Below are 23,687 nucleotides of genomic sequence, written 5' to 3'. Positions count from 1 at the left end.
AGGCTTGATAAATCTGGGCCATTGTGTTTAATTTATATTTGGTGATGCCTAGGATAAATTTATTCTTGAACTACGCCTGATCAATTAATGGAATTCTGTGGACAAGTGAGCACCCTGTGCTACTATTGGTGAGAATACTTTAAAAAATCATTTATGGTGAGGGAAATGTTTCTTTCTCGCCCCAGTTTCAGCACTACTAAACACACACAATCAATAATTTGGCACATCCTACAGAGTGCAAGGTCAGAAACCATACTGCTGGAAACGTCCTGAAGCCCTGTTACTCCTATTCATTCTAAACAGAATTTAGTAAGTTCATCAGTTGAAAGGAAACACATTGGGGGTCATTCCGAGTTGTTCGCTTGCAAGCTGCTTTTAGCAGCTTTGCACACGCTAAGCCGCCGCCTACTGGGAGTGAATCTTAGCTTATCAAAATTGCGAACGAAAGATTAGCAGAATTGCGAATAGACACTTCTTAGCTGTTTCTGAGTAGCTCCATACTTACTCGGCATCTGCGATCAGTTCAGTCAGTTTCGTTCCTGGTTTGACGTCACAAACACACCCAGCGTTCGCCCAGACACTCCTCCGTTTCTCCAGCCACTCCCGCGTTTTTCCCAGAAACGGTAGCGTTTTTTCACACACACCCATAAAACGGTCAGTTTCCGCCCAGAAACACCCACTTCCTGTCAATCACACTCCAATCACCAGAACGAAGAAAAAAATACCTAACTGCATAGTAAATTTACTTGGCACAGTCGCACTGCGGACATTGCGCATGCGCATTAGCGACTAATCGCTCCGTTGCGAGAAAAAAATAACGAGCGAACAACTCGGAATGACCCCCATTATCTGTATTATCACTAACACCACAGGTAAATTTACTAGAGATGAGCGGGTTCGGTTTCTTTGAATCCGAACCCGCACGAACTTCACTTTTTTTTCCACGGGTCCGAGCGACTCGGATCTTCCCGCCTTGCTCGGTTAACCCGAGCGCGCCCGAACGTCATCATGACGCTGTCGGATTCTCGCGAGGCTCGGATTCTATCGCGAGACTCGGATTCTATATAAGGAGCCGCGCGTCGCCGCCATTTTCACTCGTGCATTGAGATTGATAGGGAGAGGACGTGTCTGGCGTCCTCTCCATTAGAATAGAGATAGATAGATTAGATAGAGAGAGATTGTGCAGAGTCGCAGACAGAGTTAGTTTACCACAGTCAGTGACCAGTGCAGTTGCTAGTTAACTTTTATTTAATATAATATATCCGTTCACTTCTCTCTGCTATATCCGTTCTCTGCCTGAAAAAAAAAACGATACACAGCACAGTCAGTCACACAGTGTGACTCAGTCTGTGTGCACTCAGCTCAGCCCAGTGTGCTGCACAGTCATCAATGTATAAATTAAAAGCTTATAATTAATTGTGGGGGAGACTGGGGAGCACTGCAGGTTGTTAGCAGGAGCCAGGAGTACAATTATATTAATTAACAGTGCACACTTTTGCTGCAGGAGTGGTGACCAGTGCCTGACCACAAGTATAGTATTGTTGTATACTACTAATATCTCTTTAAATATCAACCAGTCTATATTAGCAGCAGACACAGTACAGTGCGGTAGTTCACGGCTGTGGCTACCTCTGTGTCGGCACACGGCAGGCAGTCCGTCCGACCAGAATTGTATTATTTATTATTATATACCTACCACCTAACCGTGGTTTTTTTTTCATTCTTTATACCGTCATAGTGTCATCCTAATTGTTACGAGTATACTACTATCTCTTTATCAACCAGTGTACAGTGCGGTAGTTCACGGCTGTGGCTACCTCTGTGTCGGCACACGGCAGGCAGTCCGTCCGACCAGAATTGTATTATTTATTATTATATACCTACCACCTAACCGTGGTTTTTTTTTCATTCTTTATACCGTCATAGTGTCATCCTAATTGTTACGAGTATACTACTATCTCTTTATCAACCAGTGTACAGTGCGGTAGTTCACGGCTGTGGCTACCTCTGTGTCGGCACACGGCAGGCAGTCCGTCCGACCAGAATTGTATTATTTATTATTATATACCTACCACCTACCCGTGGTTTTTTTTTCATTCTTTATACCGTCATAGTGTCATCCTAATTGTTACGAGTATACTACTATCTCTTTATCAACCAGTGTACAGTGCGGTAGTTCACGGCTGTGGCTACCTCTGTGTCGGCACACGGCAGGCAGTCCGTCCGACCAGAATTGTATTATTTATTATTATATACCTACCACCTAACCGTGGTTTTTTTTTCATTCTTTATACCGTCATAGTGTCATCCTAATTGTTACGAGTATACTACTATCTCTTTATCAACCAGTGTACAGTGCGGTAGTTCACGGCTGTGGCTACCTCTGTGTCGGCACACGGCAGGCAGTCCGTCCGACCAGAATTGTATTATTTATTATTATATACCTACCACCTAACCGTGGTTTTTTTTTCATTCTTTATACCGTCATAGTGTCATCCTAATTGTTACGAGTATACTACTATCTCTTTATCAACCAGTGTACAGTGCGGTAGTTCACGGCTGTGGCTACCTCTGTGTCGGCAGTCGGCAGGCAGTCCGTCCATCCATAATTGTATTATTATTATAATATATACCACCTAACCGTGGTTTTTTTTTCATTCTTTATACCGTCATAGTGTCATACTAGTTGTTACGAGTATACTACTATCTCTTTATCAACCAGTGTACAGTGCGGTAGTTCACGGCTGTGGCTACCTCTGTGTCGGCACACGGCAGGCAGTCCGTCCGACCAGAATTGTATTATTTATTATTATATACCTACCACCTAACCGTGGTTTTTTTTTCATTCTTTATACCGTCATAGTGTCATCCTAATTGTTACGAGTATACTACTATCTCTTTATCAACCAGTGTACAGTGCGGTAGTTCACGGCTGTGGCTACCTCTGTGTCGGCACACGGCAGGCAGTCCGTCCGACCAGAATTGTATTATTTATTATTATATACCTACCACCTAACCGTGGTTTTTTTTTCATTCTTTATACCGTCATAGTGTCATCCTAATTGTTACGAGTATACTACTATCTCTTTATCAACCAGTGTACAGTGCGGTAGTTCACGGCTGTGGCTACCTCTGTGTCGGCAGTCGGCAGGCAGTCCGTCCATCCATAATTGTATTATTATTATAATATATACCACCTAACCGTGGTTTTTTTTTCATTCTTTATACCGTCATAGTGTCATACTAGTTGTTACGAGTATACTACTATCTCTTTATCAACCAGTGTACAGTGCGGTAGTTCACGGCTGTGGCTACCTCTGTGTCGGCACACGGCAGGCAGTCCGTCCGACCAGAATTGTATTATTTATTATTATATACCTACCACCTAACCGTGGTTTTTTTTTCATTCTTTATACCGTCATAGTGTCATCCTAATTGTTACGAGTATACTACTATCTCTTTATCAACCAGTGTACAGTGCGGTAGTTCACGGCTGTGGCTACCTCTGTGTCGGCACACGGCAGGCAGTCCGTCCGACCAGAATTGTATTATTTATTATTATATACCTACCACCTAACCGTGGTTTTTTTTTCATTCTTTATACCGTCATAGTGTCATCCTAATTGTTACGAGTATACTACTATCTCTTTATCAACCAGTGTACAGTGCGGTAGTTCACGGCTGTGGCTACCTCTGTGTCGGCAGTCGGCAGGCAGTCCGTCCATCCATAATTGTATTATTATTATAATATATACCACCTAACCGTGGTTTTTTTTTCATTCTTTATACCGTCATAGTGTCATACTAGTTGTTACGAGTATACTACTATCTCTTTATCAACCAGTGTACAGTGCGGTAGTTCACGGCTGTGGCTACCTCTGTGTCGGCACACGGCAGGCAGTCCGTCCGACCAGAATTGTATTATTTATTATTATATACCTACCACCTAACCGTGGTTTTTTTTTCATTCTTTATACCGTCATAGTGTCATCCTAATTGTTACGAGTATACTACTATCTCTTTATCAACCAGTGTACAGTGCGGTAGTTCACGGCTGTGGCTACCTCTGTGTCGGCAGTCGGCAGGCAGTCCGTCCATCCATAATTGTATTATTATTATAATATATACCACCTAACCGTGGTTTTTTTTTCATTCTTTATACCGTCGTCATAGTGTCATACTAGTTGTTACGAGTATACTACTATCTCTTTATCAACCAGTGTACAGTGCGGTAGTTCACGGCTGTGGCTACCTCTGTGTCGGCAGTCGGCAGGCAGTCCGTCCATCCATAATTGTATTATTATTATAATATATACCACCTAACCGTGGTTTTTTTATACCACCTAACCGTGGCAGTCCGTCCATAATTGTATACTAGTATCCAATCCATCCATCTCCATTGTTTACCTGAGGTGCCTTTTAGTTCTGCCTATAAAATATGGAGAACAAAAAAGTTGAGGTTCCAAAATTAGGGAAAGATCAAGATCCACTTCCACCTCGTGCTGAAGCTGCTGCCACTAGTCATGGCCGAGACGATGAAATGCCAGCAACGTCGTCTGCCAAGGCCGATGCCCAATGTCATAGTACAGAGCATGTCAAATCCAAAACACCAAATATCAGAAAAAAAAGGACTCCAAAACCTAAAATAAAATTGTCGGAGGAGAAGCGTAAACTTGCCAATATGCCATTTACCACACGGAGTGGCAAGGAACGGCTGAGGCCCTGGCCTATGTTCATGGCTAGTGGTTCAGCTTCACATGAGGATGGAAGCACTCAGCCTCTCGCTAGAAAACTGAAAAGACTCAAGCTGGCAAAAGCACCGCAAAGAACTGTGCGTTCTTTGAAATCCCAAATCCACAAGGAGAGTCCAATTGTGTCGTTTGCGATGCCTGACCTTCCCAACACTGGACGTGAAGAGCATGCGCCTTCCACTATTTGCATGCCCCCTGCAAGTGCTGGAAGGAGCACCCGCAGTCCAGTTCCTGATAGTCAGATTGAAGATGTCAGTGTTGAAGTACACCAGGATGAGGAGGATATGGGTGTTGCTGGCGCTGGGGAGGAAATTGACCAGGAGGATTCTGATGGTGAGGTGGTTTGTTTAAGTCAGGCACCCGGGGAGACACCTGTTGTCCGTGGGAGGAATATGGCCGTTGACATGCCAGGTGAAAATACCAAAAAAATCAGCTCTTCGGTGTGGAGGTATTTCACCAGAAATGTGGACAACAGGTGTCAAGCCGTGTGTTCCCTTTGTCAAGCTGTAATAAGTAGGGGTAAGGACGTTAACCACCTCGGAACATCCTCCCTTATACGTCACCTGCAGCGCATTCATAATAAGTCAGTGACAAGTTCAAAAACTTTGGGTGACAGCGGAAGCAGTCCACTGACCAGTAAATCCCTTCCTCTTGTAACCAAGCTCACGCAAACCACCCCACCAACTCCCTCAGTGTCAATTTCCTCCTTCCCCAGGAATGCCAATAGTCCTGCAGGCCATGTCACTGGCAAGTCTGACGAGTCCTTTCCTGCCTGGGATTCCTCCGATGCATCCTTGCGTGTAACGCCTACTGCTGCTGGCGCTGCTGTTGTTGCCGCTGGGAGTCGATGGTCATCCCAGAGGGGAAGTCGTAAGCCCACTTGTACTACTTCCAGTAAGCAATTGACTGTTCAACAGTCCTTTGCGAGGAAGATGAAATATCACAGCAGTCATCCTACTGCAAAGCGGATAACTGAGTCCTTGACAACTATGTTGGTGTTAGACGTGCGTCCGGTATCCGCCGTTAGTTCACAGGGAACTAGACAATTTATTGAGGCAGTGTGCCCCCGTTACCAAATACCATCTAGGTTCCACTTCTCTAGGCAGGCGATACCGAGAATGTACACGGACGTCAGAAAAAGACTCACCAGTGTCCTAAAAAATGCAGTTGTACCCAATGTCCACTTAACCACGGACATGTGGACAAGTGGAGCAGGGCAGGGTCAGGACTATATGACTGTGACAGCCCACTGGGTAGATGTATGGACTCCCGCCGCAAGAACAGCAGCGGCGGCACCAGTAGCAGCATCTCGCAAACGCCAACTCTTTCCTAGGCAGGCTACGCTTTGTATCACCGCTTTCCAGAATACGCACACAGCTGAAAACCTCTTACGGCAACTGAGGAAGATCATCGCGGAATGGCTTACCCCAATTGGACTCTCCTGTGGATTTGTGGCATCGGACAACGCCAGCAATATTGTGTGTGCATTAAATATGGGCAAATTCCAGCACGTCCCATGTTTTGCACATACCTTGAATTTGGTGGTGCAGAATTTTTTAAAAAACGACAGGGGCGTGCAAGAGATGCTGTCGGTGGCCAGAAAAATTGCGGGACACTTTCGGCGTACAGGCACCACGTACAGAAGACTGGAGCACCACCAAAAACTACTGAACCTGCCCTGCCATCATCTGAAGCAAGAAGTGGTAACGAGGTGGAATTCAACCCTCTATATGCTTCAGAGGTTGGAGGAGCAGCAAAAGGCCATTCAAGCCTATACAATTGAGCACGATATAGGAGATGGAATGCACCTGTCTCAAGTGCAGTGGAGAATGATTTCAACGTTGTGCAAGGTTCTGATGCCCTTTGAACTTGCCACACGTGAAGTCAGTTCAGACACTGCCAGCCTGAGTCAGGTCATTCCCCTCATCAGGCTTTTGCAGAAGAAGCTGGAGGCATTGAAGAAGGAGCTAACACGGAGCGATTCCGCTAGGCATGTGGGACTTGTGGATGCAGCCCTTAATTCGCTTAACAAGGATTCACGGGTGGTCAATCTGTTGAAATCAGAGCACTACATTTTGGCCACCGTGCTCGATCCTAGATTTAAAGCCTACCTTGGATCTCTCTTTCCGGCAGACACAGGTCTGCTGGGGTTGAAAGACCTGCTGGTGACAAAATTGTCAAGTCAAGCGGAACGCGACCTGTCAACATCTCCTCCTTCACATTCTCCCGCAACTGGGGGTGCGAGGAAAAGGCTCAGAATTCCGAGCCCACCCGCTGGCGGTGATGCAGGGCAGTCTGGAGCGACTGCTGATGCTGACATCTGGTCCGGACTGAAGGACCTGACAACGATTACGGACATGTCGTCTACTGTCACTGCATATGATTCTCTCAACATTGATAGAATGGTGGAGGATTATATGAGTGACCGCATCCAAGTAGGCACGTCACACAGTCCGTACTTATACTGGCAGGAAAAAGAGGCAATTTGGAGGCCCTTGCACAAACTGGCTTTATTCTACCTAAGTTGCCCTCCCACAAGTGTGTACTCCGAAAGAGTGTTTAGTGCCGCCGCTCACCTTGTCAGCAATCGGCGTACGAGGTTACATCCAGAAAATGTGGAGAAGATGATGTTCATTAAAATGAATTATAATCAATTCCTCCGCGGAGACATTGACCAGCAGCAATTGCCTCCACAAAGTACACAGGGAGCTGAGATGGTGGATTCCAGTGGGGACGAATTGATAATCTGTGAGGAGGGGGATGTACACGGTGATATATCGGAGGGTGAAGATGAGGTGGACATCTTGCCTCTGTAGAGCCAGTTTGTGCAAGGAGAGATTAATTGCTTCTTTTTTGGGGGGGGTCCAAACCAACCCGTCATATCAGTCACAGTCGTGTGGCAGACCCTGTCACTGAAATGATGGGTTGGTTAAAGTGTGCATGTCCTGTTTTGTTTATACAACATAAGGGTGGGTGGGAGGGCCCAAGGATAATTCCATCTTGCACCTCTTTTTTCTTTTCTTTTTCTTTGCATCATGTGCTGATTGGGGAGGGTTTTTTGGAAGGGACATCCTGCGTGACACTGCAGTGCCACTCCTAGATGGGCCCGGTGTTTGTGTCGGCCACTAGGGTCGCTTATCTTACTCACACAGCGACCTCGGTGCAAATTTTAGGACTAAAAATAATATTGTGAGGTGTGATGTGTTCAGAATAGGCTGAAAATGAGTGTAAATTATGTTTTTTGAGGTTAATAATACTTTGGGATCAAAATTACCCCCAAATTCTATGATTTAAGCTGTTTTTTAGGGTTTTTTGAAAAAAACACCCGAATCCAAAACACACCCGAATCCGACAAAAATAATTCGGTGAGGTTTTGCCAAAACGCGTTCGAACCCAAAACACGGCCGCGGAACCGAACCCAAAACCAAAACACAAAACCCAAAAAATTTCAGGCGCTCATCTCTAAAATTTACTGCTGGTTGGATACCTAAGGGTAAATTTACTAAGGTGGTTGTTTTTTTTTAGAACTGATGATGTTAACCTTAGCAACCAGACTCTATCTTTTATCTTCTAGAAGCAGCTAGATAAATGTTGTCGAAGTCGAAAAATATTGCAGTACACGCATCACGTACAAACTACACACAGATGGCCTCCGTGCGCGTACTTGCTCTGCCATGCGTGCGCATATTCGCAATTTGCGTTTGGTCGCTCCCGCAATCCTGCGTATTAGCGCGTGATATGAGTAATTACGGTAGTTTTGTAATCGCATGGAAAAGCCATAAAAACACATTACATATTTAATCCAAATAGTGCACAATGTACACATAGTCACCCTGCACCACACCAGCGAGTTACATATGTTTAAATGGTACAAGAACAAAGGGATTCACCTTTACAGGATAGGAGGGGACAGAACTAGGTTATAAGGTGGTGTTTGGTATCCAGCTGTAGGGTATTTTAAGAGCAATATTCCGGTGTTAGTTTGCAGAAGATCGCACGCTCCTGCGAATAGTTATGCGCAGGAGCAGAATATAAATATTAACTGTATTTACTGTACACTTGATATGCGGCGGGAACCCAGAGGAGACCATCTGCAAGTGCACCTGGAACAGACATCGCCCACCTATTCAAACTGACCTATGACCTCTCCTGTACTGTAAATGACCATCCCTGTGTCCAATGGATAAAGAGATTACAGTTCCCATTGTGTTAGGTTTTGGACAAATGTATAAATAGCCAGCTGCAGGCCAGGTCACTCTCACAATCTCTGAAGATCATCAACCTTGATGATTGAGGACCGGACTGGGAAGCGCAGGCGAAACCAAAACGTATGTACCATTGACTGCAGCCATTTTCTTATTGTATTGTATTGTTGTTATTGTAACCCCCTGCTAGTAAAGAACCGTTGGTGGGTCAGATCCCAACATAGTCTTTGAAATACAAATTGGTGTCATGTCTCTTTCCCTGCTAGTGCTATATAAGTGAAATCCAGTCACACGTGTAGCTGCAAAGGGCTCACGGCGTGTCTTTGTGTGTGTACGCACCGCGTGTACTTTGTACGACCATCACGGCGTTTGTACGCAAAGTGCGTACACGGTACGGGGCTTTGTACGCAAACTGGGTAAAAAGTATGTAGGCTAAGGATTGATTACAGTGGCCGCAGCGGCTCCATTTAAAGTGTATTGAATGTCTTTTTAAAGTGTTGCTTTTAGTCCTGTAAGTAAATCAACATTTACAATGTTAAGTAGAATCTGATTGGTTGCTACTTAATAAATGTACCCCCTTGTTGGAAACTCTACGGGATCCCTCCCCTACTTGGATATGATCTGTAACCCTCCATGGCTGTTACTGCAAGAAACAGGTTCATACCCTTTTTCAGCCCGAAAATACTTGAACATTGCCAAAGATATGTACAATGTTGCCTTTGAACTTTGTATACAGGTGAATCTTAGGTGCCAGAATGGGGGGAAGGGGGCCGCTCACCCCTCACCCCGAAACATGAGAGAGGCGACGAAGTACAGAAGGATCGATATGAGGTCAGGTGAAAAACCACATATTACATCCTCTGTGCAGTGCAGGGTAGAGCAGCGGTAGCCTTTTCATGTTGTATTGTGTGCAGCCCCTCCTGCTCCCCAGTGGTCCCAACGGCCAGCCTTAACTTTAATGTGATGGTGCTTGCTGGCTGCACTGCTGCTGCATTCCCAGGCTCCTCCTTCCCCCATCTCAGCCTGGTACTCTCAGCCTCCTTCTCCGTGATGCCACCCCTTTAATGTGGTGCCGTCTCCTTCTCCCCGGTGGCTCTGCCCCCCCCAGGAGCCAATATAGGTATATATTTGCCCCCTTCTAAAGAAAAATGTTCTGATGCCCCTGAGCTGAATAATGTATAAGTCTCTAGCCTTTTCTTTCTCTTATGCACACCCAGTCCTCAAAATCTCTACTGTAATCTAATCAATAAAGTTATTTAAAAGAAAAGTGCTTTAAATACAAATGCTGTCTGATGCATTCAGCAGGACTCCCTTCACTTTCTGGAGAGTCCTTAAAATGCATTCCTTAACCTTTTCCCTTCAAACTTCATTACATATAGAAACATATTTGTAATCAGTTCATAAATCCAAATTATGCTGGTGTGTCCAAAGATCCCGCTTTATACTGTACTTACGGAATTATATAAAGAAACATAACATCCAAAAGTTCAAACACATATTTATCCAAACTGTAATGGTCCCTTATATTAATTGAGACACAAAAAGGACTATGGAAATTATGTTATCTATAATCGTTATCTAAAATATTTCACGTGTATCAATCCTATTTAATTAATGCATTTTTAGATATTGTAGACATACAATTACTTCAGTGAGCAACTAAGACTTTCCACTTCAGAAATATTATCCTTCAGTGAGTTGACAGAAGGAACATTGGTAAATGAAGCTGTTTTCCTTTTAGAGTGCAGTGGTCTTGTATGTTATAACAGGAGTATGAAAAGATTTTTATTGTGAGAACTTCCCAATATAAAAGTTCTAGGTTCTGCAATTCAATATTCCCTCTGATTCCTTAAATTTATTAAAGGTAATTTTTTTTAGAATTAACTATATATATAAGTGAATTTATTTACTCCGCTCTGGGAGAAGCCCGGAAAGGAGATGCTGCTGGCCAATTTGGGGGCTAGGATGTCACGTCACTAGGCCTTGCTCTCATTGTGTCAAAATACACGACTTGTGGGTCAGTCTATTGAGGCAATTTTGCAACATTTGGCAACGTTCCCTCCCTACAGTGCTGCAATTCCCAGTACAATCTCCTCATTCTGCTCGCTTCACTAGGAAGTGAGCGGGCTGTGGTAGATCCAGCCACTCTTCTGTGTGTGCAGGGGACTACCTGAAAAATAGTGACTCTACAGCAACTTGCAGGAGAGTAGGCAAGTATAGCTCAGCCCGCAGCTAGTGTTACTACAGACTCCCAGCCACTGTTTAGCTCTGCATCAACAAGGACAGCTACTACAAGAGTAGTATGCTACTATCTAATTAACTTGACTACATTTTTTCAAGATATTTTTTTTTTTCCCACTTGCCAGTTGTGTGAAGTTTCATGATGAGTAATAAGGGAATATCAGACTTGAGGAAATTCAATGAAAAAAATGACAAAAGCACATAACACCGGGGAAGCATGTTAATAACCCATTAAACCTATCCATACTTGGTTCAGTCAATATATGTGCATGTATTAGTAATGCGCACAAGGAAATGACAGTGTGCCACAATGTTCAAGTGTTTAAGAACAGTGAAGGTATTTCCAACAAAATAGTGATAAGTTTTGTGGAGCAAATGAGCTGTCTTCAAGAGGGAATGATGAAGGGAAGGGATTGGGGAAACTCAGAACAATTGCGGTGCTGGTTTAACACACAAGTGAAATTGATTAATTATTAACAGACCATTTAGGGGCAAATGTACTAAGCCTTAGAGATTAATACAGTGGAGAGAGATAAAGTACCAGCCAATCAGCTCCTAACTCATTTCTCTAACGCCCTTGGGGATACTGGGATGGTCTTTTTTTTAAACATTACATTTTTATTGAAGAGTTTACACACAGAAATGGGGAACAGAAAAAAGAGATAAGGGAAATACAGGGGAAGTCCGGAATGGTTACCATATGCAAAGTACAATCAACGCACAGTCGGATGAATATACAACTGGCTACATTAGGCGTTCAGATACAAGAAAAGGAGAAAGCACTGAGAAAAGACATGAGAAAAAACAATAAGGACTAAAATACAATAAACATAGAAAATATCTGATATCACAACATTCTTGAAAAGGTCAATCTAGGTAGGGCAAAGCACAGACATATCAATTGGAGAGCTATAAACGGTTAGCCTACCTTCTCTACTCCTATAATCGGACCATCTTAACCATTTAAGTGGATAGAGTTAGCCGAAGAGGAATATTTAGCCTCCGCTGTTTCGAAAATGAAATGTTTGTAAATCTTATTTTGAATAAACTCTAAGGTAGGAATATTCCCAGATTTCCACAATTGTGCTATAGCAGCTTTAGTGGCTATCAAGATATGCCCCAAGACGTAGTGATCACCTACGGAGAGGCGATCCACATACAAATGAAATAGCGCTAGAGCTGGGTCCAGGGGGATGTTGAGCCCTAACACTATGCTAGCCATATTTAAAACTTCTCTCCAAAGTGGTTGTATACGAGGGCAAGCCCAGAAAATATGGAAGATATCACCCGTGGAGCCGCATTTCCTCCAACATGTTTTAGATTGTGAAGGCCAGATTCTGTGTTGTCTTTCAGGGGTGAAGTAGGCCCTCTGTATAAGCTTGTAGAACATTTCGGAATGGTTAACACATTTGGAGACTTTAAAACAAGATCTAAATATACTGTCCCAATCTGCATCAATAAAGGACCTATTCAAATCTTTCCCATAAGGTCTGAGCTTTTAATTTTGTCTGTGAGCCGTTTGTCAATTGAAATTGATACCACCACGTAATCCCATATTTATGCGAGGACGTCTCCAATCGGCTTTTAATATAAGCCGGAAGAGAAGGTTTGTGGAGATGTGAGGGAGTAAATGAGTGTAACCAACTTCTCACCTGCAGGTATTTGAAAAAGTTGAGTCCGAATCCCAAATCTCTCTTGCAATTGAGAAAAGGACATCAAGACGTCTCCTACAAATAAATCGCCCACAGTGGAGAGCCCCTTCCGAATCCAATCCCCTAGGGAAACATTAGGAATCAATGACATAAGAGCAGTTAACGACAGGCAGGGGGCAGGTAAATAAATCTCTTCTGAAGAGAGTACTAGTTTATGCCATGAATCTAGGGTCGTTATAATAGACTTGCAGGATCCGGACCTACTCCGAGCAGCAGACAATGGTAACCAAAACAAATCAGGGAGAGAAACAGAGTCCAAACAAGAAGCTTCCAGAATAATCCAAGGTTTCAGACTTGAGGAGTCAAACCAGTCTCTAGACTGACTTATCAGACATGCAGCATGGTACTTTTCTATATCTGGGAAAGCTACCCCACCAGACAGTTTGGGCAGAATAAGAATTTTTTTAGCAATTTTCGGTCTAGAGCCTCCCCACACATATCGGATCAGGACCTGATTAAATTTATTATAGAGGAGTTTGGGAAGGGGCCTTGGTATGGCGCAAAACAGGTACATTAATTTCGGCAATAAGACCATCTTGGCAGCAGCAATCCTACCAAGCCAAGACACCTCCTGTAGCATCCACTCCCCAGTCAGCTCTGTAAACGCTGTTAATAACGGGGCATAATTACTAGAGATGAGCGCCTGAAATTTTTCGGGTTTTGTGTTTTGGTTTTGGGTTCGGTTCCGCGGCCGTGTTTTGGGTTCGAACGCGTTTTGGCAAAACCTCACCGAATTATTTTTGTCGGATTCGGGTGTGTTTTGGATTCGGGTGTTTTTTTCCAAAAACACTAAAAAACAGCTTAAATCATAGAATTTGGGGGTCATTTTGATCCCAAAGTATTATTAACCTCAAAAACCATAATTTACACTCATTTTCAGTCTATTCTGAATACCTCACACCTCACAATATTATTTTTAGTCCTAAAATTTGCACCGAGGTCGCTGTGTGAGTAAGATAAGCGACCCTAGTGGCCGACACAAACACCGGGCCCATCTAGGAGTGGCACTGCAGTGTCACGCAGGATGTCCCTTCCAAAAAACCCTCCCCAAACAGCACATGACGCAAAGAAAAAAAGAGGCGCAATGAGGTAGCTGTGTGAGTAAGATTAGCGACCCTAGTGGCCGACACAAACACCGGGCCCATCTAGGAGTGGCACTGCAGTGTCACGTAGGATGTCCCTTCCAAAAAACCCTCCCCAAACAGCACATGACGCAAAGAAAAAAAGAGGCGCAATGAGGTAGCTGTGTGAGTAAGATTAGCGACCGTAGTGGCCGACACAAACACCGGGCCCATTTAGGAGTGGCACTGCAGTGTCACGTAGGATGTCCCTTCCAAAAAACCCTCCCCAAACAGCACATGACGCAAAGAAAAAGAGATAGTATACTCGTAACTAGTATGTATGTATAAAGAAAGAAAAAAAAACCACGGTTAGGTGGTATATACAATTATGGACGGGCTGCCGAGTGCCGACACAGAGGTAGCCACAGCCGTGAACTACCGCACTGTACTGTGTCTGCTGCTAATATATAGACTGGTTGATAAAGAGATAGTATACTCGTAATTAGTATGTATGTATAAAGAAAGAAAAAAAAACCACGGTTAGGTGGTATATACAATTATGGACGGGCTGCCGAGTGCCGACACAGAGGTAGCCACAGCCGTGAACTACCGCACTGTACTGTGTCTGCTGCTAATATATAGACTGGTTGATAAAGAGATAGTATACTCGTAACTAGTATGTATGTATAAAGAAAGAAAAAAAAACCACGGTTAGGTGGTATATACAATTATGGACGGGCTGCCGAGTGCCGACACAGAGGTAGCCACAGCCGTGAACTACCGCACTGTACTGTGTCTGCTGCTAATATATAGACTGGTTGATAAAGAGATAGTATACTCGTAACTAGTATGTATGTATAAAGAAAGAAAAAAAAACCACGGTTAGGTGGTATATACAATTATGGACGGGCTGCCGAGTGCCGACACAGAGGTAGCCACAGCCGTGAACTACCGCACTGTACTGTGTCTGCTGCTAATATATAGACTGGTTGATAAAGAGATAGTATACTCGTAACTAGTATGTATGTATAAAGAAAGAAAAAAAAACCACGGTTAGGTCACTGGTATATACAATTATGGACGGGCTGCGGAGTGCCGACACAGAGGTAGCCACAGCCGTGAACTACCGCACTGTACTGTGTCTGCTGCTAATATATAGACTGGTTGATAAAGAGATAGTATACTCGTAACTAGTATGTATGTATAAAGAAAGAAAAAAAAACCACGGTTAGGTGGTATATACAATTATGGACGGGCTGCCGAGTGCCGACACAGAGGTAGCCACAGCCGTGAACTACCGCACTGTACTGTGTCTGCTGCTAATATATAGACTGGTTGATAAAGAGATAGTATACTCGTAACTAGTATGTATGTATAAAGAAAGAAAAAAAAACCACGGTTAGGTCACTGGTATATACAATTATGGACGGGCTGCCGAGTGCCGACACAGAGGTAGCCACAGCCGTGAACTACCGCACTGTACTGTGTCTGCTGCTAATATATAGACTGGTTGATAAAGAGATAGTATACTCGTAACTAGTATGTATGTATAAAGAAAGAAAAAAAAACCACGGTTAGGTCACTGGTATATACAATTATGGACGGGCTGCCGAGTGCCGACACAGAGGTAGCCACAGCCGTGAACTACCGCACTGTACTGTGTCTGCTGCTAATATATAGACTGGTTGATAAAGAGATAGTATACTCGTAACTAGTATGTATGTATAAAGAAAGAAAAAAAAACCACGGTTAGGTCACTGGTATATACAATTATGGACGGGCTGCCGAGTGCCGACACAGAGGTAGCCACAGCCGTGAACTACCGCACTGTACTGTGTCTGCTGCTAATATAGACTGGTTGATAAAGAGATAGTATACTACTAATATTATATACTGGTGGTCAGGTCACTGGTCACTAGTCACACTGGCAGTGGCACTCCTGCAGCAAAAGTGTGCACTGTTTAATTTTAATATAATATTATGTACTCCTGGCTCCTGCTATAACCTATAACTGGCACTGCAGTAGTGCTCCCCAGTCTCCCCCACAATTATAAGCTGTGTGAGCTGAGCAGTCAGACAGATATATAATATATATAGATGATGCAGCACACTGGCCTGAGCCTGAGCAGTGCACACAGATATGGTATGTATGTGACTGAGTCACTGTGTGCTGTGTATCGCTTTTTTCAGGCAGAGAACGGATTATAAATAAAAGTGGTGGTCACTGGTCACTATCAGCAAAACTCTGCACTGTACACTACTGAGTACTCCTAATGCTCCCCAAAATTAGTAAATCAAGTGTCTAAACGGAGAGGACGCCAGCCACGTCCTCTCCCTATCAATCTCAATGCACGTGTGAAAATGGCGGCGACGCGCGGCTCCTTATATAGAATCCGAGTCTCGCGATAGAATCCGAGCCTCGCGAGAATCCGACAGCGTCATGATGACGTTCGGGCGCGCTCGGGTTAACCGAGCAAGGCGGGAAGATCCGAGTCGCTCGGACTCGTGAAAAAAAACATGAAGTTCTGGCGGGTTCGGATTCAGAGAAACCGAACCCGCTCATCTCTAATAATTACACTCAATCAAATTGTCTTCTCTGGTTAAGTTAATCCCTAGATATCTCAAGGAGCAGGACTTCCAGGCATATTTGTACGAATCATTCAACCTAGAGACCACAGTCGGAGATATATTGAGTGGGAGGGCTTCAGTTTTATTAGTATTTAATTTATAAAAAGAAACATCCGAATAGCCTTGAAGAACGTCATGAAGAACTGGCAAGGAAGCCTCAGCGTCAGAAAGACACAGTAGAATATCGTCCGCAAACAAGCTAATTTTGTGAGAAATGCCCCCTATAACAGGGCCACTAATCGAGTCCCGGGATCTAATGCAAGCAGCCAAGGGTTCTATCGCCAGCGCAAAAATAAGGGGAGATAGCGGGCAGCCCTGACGAGTGCCATACTGGGATGGTCTTAGTACCATGGGGCTGAGATGGGGTCCATTGGAGCCTTGTAACTTTAAAAATTCTTCAGAGTATACTGGCTCCTCCCTTCTATGCTCCACCTTCAGACTCAGTTTAGAAAAATGTGCTCACGGAGCTGGGTGCATTCTCTGGAGCTCCAGAGAGTTTTCTTCAAATCTTTATTTTAGTTTATTATTTTCAGACAGCACTGGTTAGCACCAGTTTGCCTGTGTTATGGGACTTGGGGACTTGGGGGGGGGGGGGGGGGGGTCGGTTCCAACCTCTTGAAGGGTTAATTGTCCAGATCCCTGCTGAGAGGACGCTAGCTCCTAAGGTGTTGTTTTGCTCGCCCGCAGGGTGAGGGCTCACTCCGTCAGCATGCCGACACGTCTTACACAGCTGAAGATGCTGGGTTGGTGAGTACAGGAATCGGGGTCATGGTTAGCGGGTCCCCGATTCAGATGGCGGCATAATGGCGTGGCGGGCACTCTGCACAGGCTGTGGTGCCTGCTGCATATAGCCACACTGGCGCCGACACTGAAAAGTTGTTTTAACCCCGTTTTCTGTGTAGTTGAGAGCATTGTCAGTATAAAATTCACAGGAGGGACCGCACACCATTCAGGGGGCAGGGCTTCCTGGAGAGTGGGACCAGCTGCTCAAGGCGCCATTTCCTGCTGTACCACACTCCAGGCTGCATGCAGGGAATTGCTGCTCCTTCCAGGACCCTCAAAAACACCTGAAATCAGTACCAAGGGGGTTTGCAGAAGGGGGCGAGCAATATACTGTGTGTTATATCTAGTTACCTTATCTAAAGTTCTAGTTACTGCCCAGCAAACACTGCTTTAGCTGTTGAGGCAAAGGTGTGCTGGTTTCTCCCTCTCTGTCTCACTCCATCCAGGCTCTCTGGGTTACTGTGTTATTTAACTGTTCCTGTGTGTATGTTCTGATGTGCAGTATGTCAGGCAAAAAAAATTGTATGTCAGTCCTGTAGCACAAAGTTTTCCCCTACTCCAGGCGTGTCTCTGTTGTGTACTCAGTGCAGCATCCCTTCTCAGGGAAGCAGCAATCAGGAACCAGAGTGGCTGGATTCGATTAAAGTGATGATTTTTAACATATCATCTGAACTGGCTACTGCCAGGCAGGAGAGACAAGTGTTTAAAAAATCTATGGATGATTTTCTGGTTCACACTTCAGATCTCAGACCTGCTTCTCAACACCCCCCTGCTGGTTTCACAGAAACGCATGCTGCCCCATGTGCTCTAGTCTGATTCTGATGAGATGCCAGATTTGGAGGAGGGGGAAGTGGAGGTTGATAAGGGAGACAGTACTCTGTCTCAGAGAGTGGAAGCCCTTATATATTCTATTAGGGAGGTCCTGAATATCCCTGATAAGGAGACAGAATTTGATGAGGAGTCATTTTTCAATGTAAAATGTTTGTATTGCCTGTACCTGGAAAAAGTTTGTACTGCCTGTACCTGGAGCTATCTCCTTAAAGGACCCTGCTGATCGTAAAATTGAAACTACGCTCAAATCCATTTACACTGCAGTGGGAGTCACACAGGGACCCACCATTGCCTGTGGTTGGATCACAAGAGCCATTGTTAAATAGGCTGGTAATATAATTGAGGGTTTTGACATTATGCCTCAGGATGAGCTTCTCACACTCCTTTGACATATTCAGGATTCCACTAACTTTATGAGTGAGGCTATAAAGGAGATTGGTCTGATCAATTCACGCTCTACGGCTATGGCTGTGTCAGCTCGCAGGGCGCTGTGGCTGCAACAATGGACAGCAGACGCTGATTCCAAAAGGGGCTTTGAGAATCTTCCCTTTACTGGGTAGGCTTTGTTTGGTGAAGAACTAAACAAGTGGATTTCACAAGCAACGGACAGTAAGTACACCTGTCTGCCATCTGCAGCTCCTCCGGCTAGACGTGCTTACCCCAGCCCATCTCAGCAGTCTTTTCGTGTGGCCAGATTTAGGGGCAGGACTAGAGGTGCGTCTAACGCAGCTAGAGGAAATCGAGGTAAACCAAACATACCTGCGGCCGCTGGATCACTGGAACAGAGTTCCAGCTCTTTCTCAGCCAAGTCCTCCGCGTGACGGTTGGCCCCAGCTTCAGGGGGACTTTCAGGTGGGTGATCGCCGCAAGTGTTTCAGCTATTGGTTCAACGGCGGGGCTGCCCACTGATTGACATGATGGCTTCTTGGTTCAACAAGAAGCTGCGTCGTTACTGTTCTAGGACACGGAATCCACAGGCTGCAGCGGTAGACGCTCTGACAACACTGTGGGTTTACAAGTTGACCTGTATCCTCCAATTCCTCTCCTTCCCAGAATTCTAAAAAGACTAAAAAGGGAAAGAGTTCAGGCAATTCTGATTGCCCCAGATTGGCCACACAGGGCCTGGTATCTGGATCTCCTAACCATGTCACTCGAAGAGCTGTCGGCTCTGCCACTTCAGGAAGATCTTCTTCTGCAAAACCGTTCATCTATCAAGACTTACCATGGCTATGTTTGACAGCATGGAAATTGAAAGGGAGATTTTAGCCAGAAAGGGGATTCCCGGCAACGTTATCTCGACTATGGTCCAGGCCAGGAAGATGGTCATGTCGAAGCATTACCATCGCAATTGGAAGAAGTATGTCTCTTGGTGTGAGGGTTAACAGTATTCTACTTTAGATTTTAATCTGGGACGTTTCTTGCCCTTCTTACAGATGGGAGTGGATTTGGGCCTATGTTTACGCTCCATTAAAGTCCATATTTCAGCCTTGTCTATTTTCTCCCAGCTGGCTCTCATTCCGGAAGTCCAGACGTTCTTGAAGGGAGTCCTTCGTCTTCAACCACCCATCGTGCATCCCACAGCCCCGCGGGATCTCAATTTGGTTCTGACTTTTCTCCAATCGGATTGGTTTGAACCTTTGCACAGGGTGGACTTGAAGTATTTGACTTGGAAGACATGTTGTTGGCCTTGGCCTCAGCGAGGTGCATCTTGGAATTGGGGGCCTTATCCTGTAAAAGCCCTTATCTGGTGTTTCACGAGGATAGAGCGGAGCTCAGGACTTGTCCGCAGTTTTTGCCTAAAGTGGTGTCGGTGTTTCACATCAATCAGCCGATAGTGGTTTTGGTGGTGTCTGACACGTTGGTTACGTCTAAGTCCCTGGACATTGTTCGGGTTTTGAAGAATTTATGTCAAGAGGATGTCTCGTCACAGGAAATCTGACTTGCTTTTTGTTCTCTATGATGCTGCCAAGTTTGGTTGTCCTGCTTAAAAGCAGTCTATTGCTCGTTGGATCCGCCTTACAATCCAGCAAGCTTACTCTTCAGCAGCCTTGCCGCTGCCGAGTTCTATCCAAGACCACTCCACAAGGTCGGTGGGTTCCTCCTGGGCAGCTGCCCGTGGTGTCTCGGCTTTGCAGTTATGCGGAGCAGCTACTTAAAATTTAAAATATCAACGTGGTTAATCCGGGGGTAATATGAGTTATAGTAGTTAACTAGTCATAAAACATTATTCAGCGGGTATGTAGAATCATCACAACTTAATACAGGTTGAACACGATGGGCAATTTGCCTCTTTTCAACCTCAATTACTATGCTACTATGTATGTACTTGGTCTGGTTCTAACACGTTTGTTAAGTTGTACAAGTTCGATACCGTGCCTACAGAGGACCTTCAGTTTGGTCAATCAGTTTTGCAGGGGTCTCAGCACTTTTCCACCTGGTCTGGGAGCTTTGGGACTTCCCCATGGTACTAAGGGTCTAATTCAGACCTCATCGTAGCCCTGCAAAATTTTGCAGGGCTACGATCAGGCACACTGACATGCGAGGGGATGCCCAGCACAGGGCTAGTCCGCCCCGCATGTCAGGCCCGCAGAAGTACAAAAGCATCGCACAGCTACCAGCCAGCGCAGCTTTTGCGTGCTGGCCGGGAGCTACTCGTCGCTGCCCGGGTCGCAGCGGCTGTGTGTGACGTCACGCAGCCGCTGTGTCCCGCCCCCGGTCTGGCCACGCCCACAAAACGAAGGCCAAATGCCGCCCCCTCCCGCCCTACGACCGCCTCTGCCTGTCAATTAGGCAGAGGCGGTCGCTAGGCAACGACAGCCGTCGGCTGTCAGCCATGCGCCGGCGAATGCGCACTTCTGACCTGATCGCTGCACTGCGATGAACAGCAGCGTGTGATCAGGTCAGAATGACCCCCTAAGACCCTCCCAGTATCCCCTAGGATGTTAGAGAACATAGGAATTTAATAATTACCTTTAATTCCTTTTCTCGTAGTCGGTAAGGGATACTGGGCGCCCGCCTCTGTGCCTCATTTGTTTCCTGCAAGCATTGTTTATTGTGTTTCTTTTATGGGTCTGCTGTTGCTGTCCCTGTTTTCCTGTTGTGATTAGCATTGCTCTCCTCTTGTTGCGTAGTGCATTGGTTCGTTTACTCACCGTTTTCTTATCTATTTTCCTCCATTCAAAGTATGTCCGTCTCCTCGGGCACAGTTTTCCTAGACTGACTTTGCAGGAGGGGCATAGCGGGGAGGAGCCAGCACACTCTGAAGAATTTTCAAAGAGCCAAGGCTCCAATGGACCCCATCTATACCCCATGGTACTAAAACCATCCCAGTATCCCCTACGGACTACGAGAAAAGGAATTACCGGTTGGTATAAAATTCCTATTTTTTCAAACACAGTCTGTAACATGGCAATTAAGAGCTGATTGGCTGGTAGTTGATCTCTCTCTACTTTATCACTTTCCCAGGCTTAGTACATCTGCCCCTTAGAGTTCTTCCACATGCAAATTGACAAAACCAGAATATGTTATTATTATACATGCTAGACATGTACAGGAAATACATTTGGGAGGAGCTTATAGAGGCAAAATGAGTGTATGAGAGATGAGACGATGGACATTGCCAAAACTTTCCAGCATGTGCATGCTCTCTGTTACTGTGACACAAAAATGGAAATCCTGTTGAAAGGTTCTGGGGATTCTTAATTTTAGCTGGGCCTGATGTGAATGTGATACCTGATTGTATTCTCTCTCAGATTAATCTCATTTTGAAAAGCAAAAAACACACTAATAGACAGAGCTATGACAAACCAGCAATCATGCAGTATTGTACACTATTTTGTGCGTCAACTAAAATTCGCAATGGCAAAACAAATGCAGATTACCTTTCTCGAACTTGTCTAATAATCAAACTTTCTTTTAATAGATTATTCGTTCTTTATACTTGTGTACCATTCGGGACTGACAAGATGGACTTTCAAATCATAGACAGTTAATGTAGTTCATGAAAAGAAATACACTTTTATGGAATGTTTGAAAACACTTATGGAAACAGAGACTTTAGGCAATGCCACAATAAATCTCTACATTAATTCGCAATCTCAGTGGCCCAGATTTCAATGTTTGGCTCGAGTTTTTTCATTAAAAGACATTTTAAAAATGCTATGAAAGAAGAAATACTTTCAGCTGTTGCAACGCTGTCTATAGAAAAGTCTGTGCTGATGGAAAACAATACCCGATTTCAATAATAGGGTGACTGAAAAAATGTTGGCGTATGAAGCTAATATGCAAAAATAAATTATTCTGTCTTAATTCATGTGAGTTCAATTAGTTATTATAACTCTGTACTTTAGAATAGAACTTCATCAGTTGCAGTTGTAGTTACAGCTTGAATGATATATTGTTATGCACTTACTGAAATAAAGCTATTGATAAAGATTATTGTTTTCAGGATGCATGTGCTGATCCTTCATCAGCATAAGCTGCAATGGGGTGTGATAGCAAATGTCAGCATTCGGGATGCCGGCGATCACATGACCAACTGTGGTATCCCGACTTTTGGAATGCCGACAGGGGATAGGGTAATTAATTTAACCTTCCCCTGACCCCTTCCCTAACCTGCCTGGGGCGGCTAAGCGTCAGTCACCTGACCACCGGCATCCAGACCACCGCTGCAATGACCCTGTGTACAGAAGTCCTACATTCCACAAAAGGACTTCAGTAAGTTAGTAGACAGAACAGCAAGTGTCCCTTCGACCTCAACAGTCTTATTTAGAGGTGGGTGGAATCAGGGCCGGTGCAAGGTCTCTTGGCACCCTAGGCAAAACTTCTGCCTACTGCCCCTTCCCCCTACCTGCCCTTCAGGAGAAAGGCATACTGCTGCTCACCCCCACCCCGTCTGTTGTATGGCTGCTCCCTTCTCCCCAGTCTGTGTGGGCTCCTGCTGCCCCCCCCCCCCCCCCACTCTTTTAAATGTCGTCTGTTCTATCCCCTCCACCATCTGTGTGCATGCCAACTGCTCCTCTCCCCCCCACCCTTCCCCCTCTCCAGACTGCTGCTCTCCCCCTCTTTTCTTATTAAATGCAGAGAGTGCACTGTGCAGGCGCCTTACCTGCAGGCTGCGATGCAGAGTTGGGACTGAGTAGTCTGTGAAAGAGCCTGGAATGAAGAGCAGCACCGCATGTCACCCCCTGCCAGGACTCCAGGAGCTGTCAAAGTTACTGCCTGTGCAAGGTGGAGTTGGATGCTGCAATACAGGAGCTTGGCAGTCGCGGTTACTGTAGAAAATTGTGCCAGGGGGATTGTGGCTGCTATGAGATGTAGGACCTCACTACCTTTTTCATGCAGCTGTAGCAGGCCGCCCCTTCAGGTCCCGGCACCCCTAGGCAGCTGCCTAAAGCTGCCTAGTGGAAGCTCCGGCCCTGGGTGGAATTAAAACATGTTTTTTTAATTATGCACATGCATCCCAGGCACATTGGG

The sequence above is a fragment of the Pseudophryne corroboree genome, chromosome 1, assembly GCF_028390025.1.
Source record: "Pseudophryne corroboree isolate aPseCor3 chromosome 1, aPseCor3.hap2, whole genome shotgun sequence".
NCBI classification, from domain to species: Eukaryota; Metazoa; Chordata; class Amphibia; order Anura; family Myobatrachidae; genus Pseudophryne; species Pseudophryne corroboree.
The sequence above is the reverse complement of the archived record's forward strand: the minus strand, read 5'-3'. Positions refer to the sequence as shown.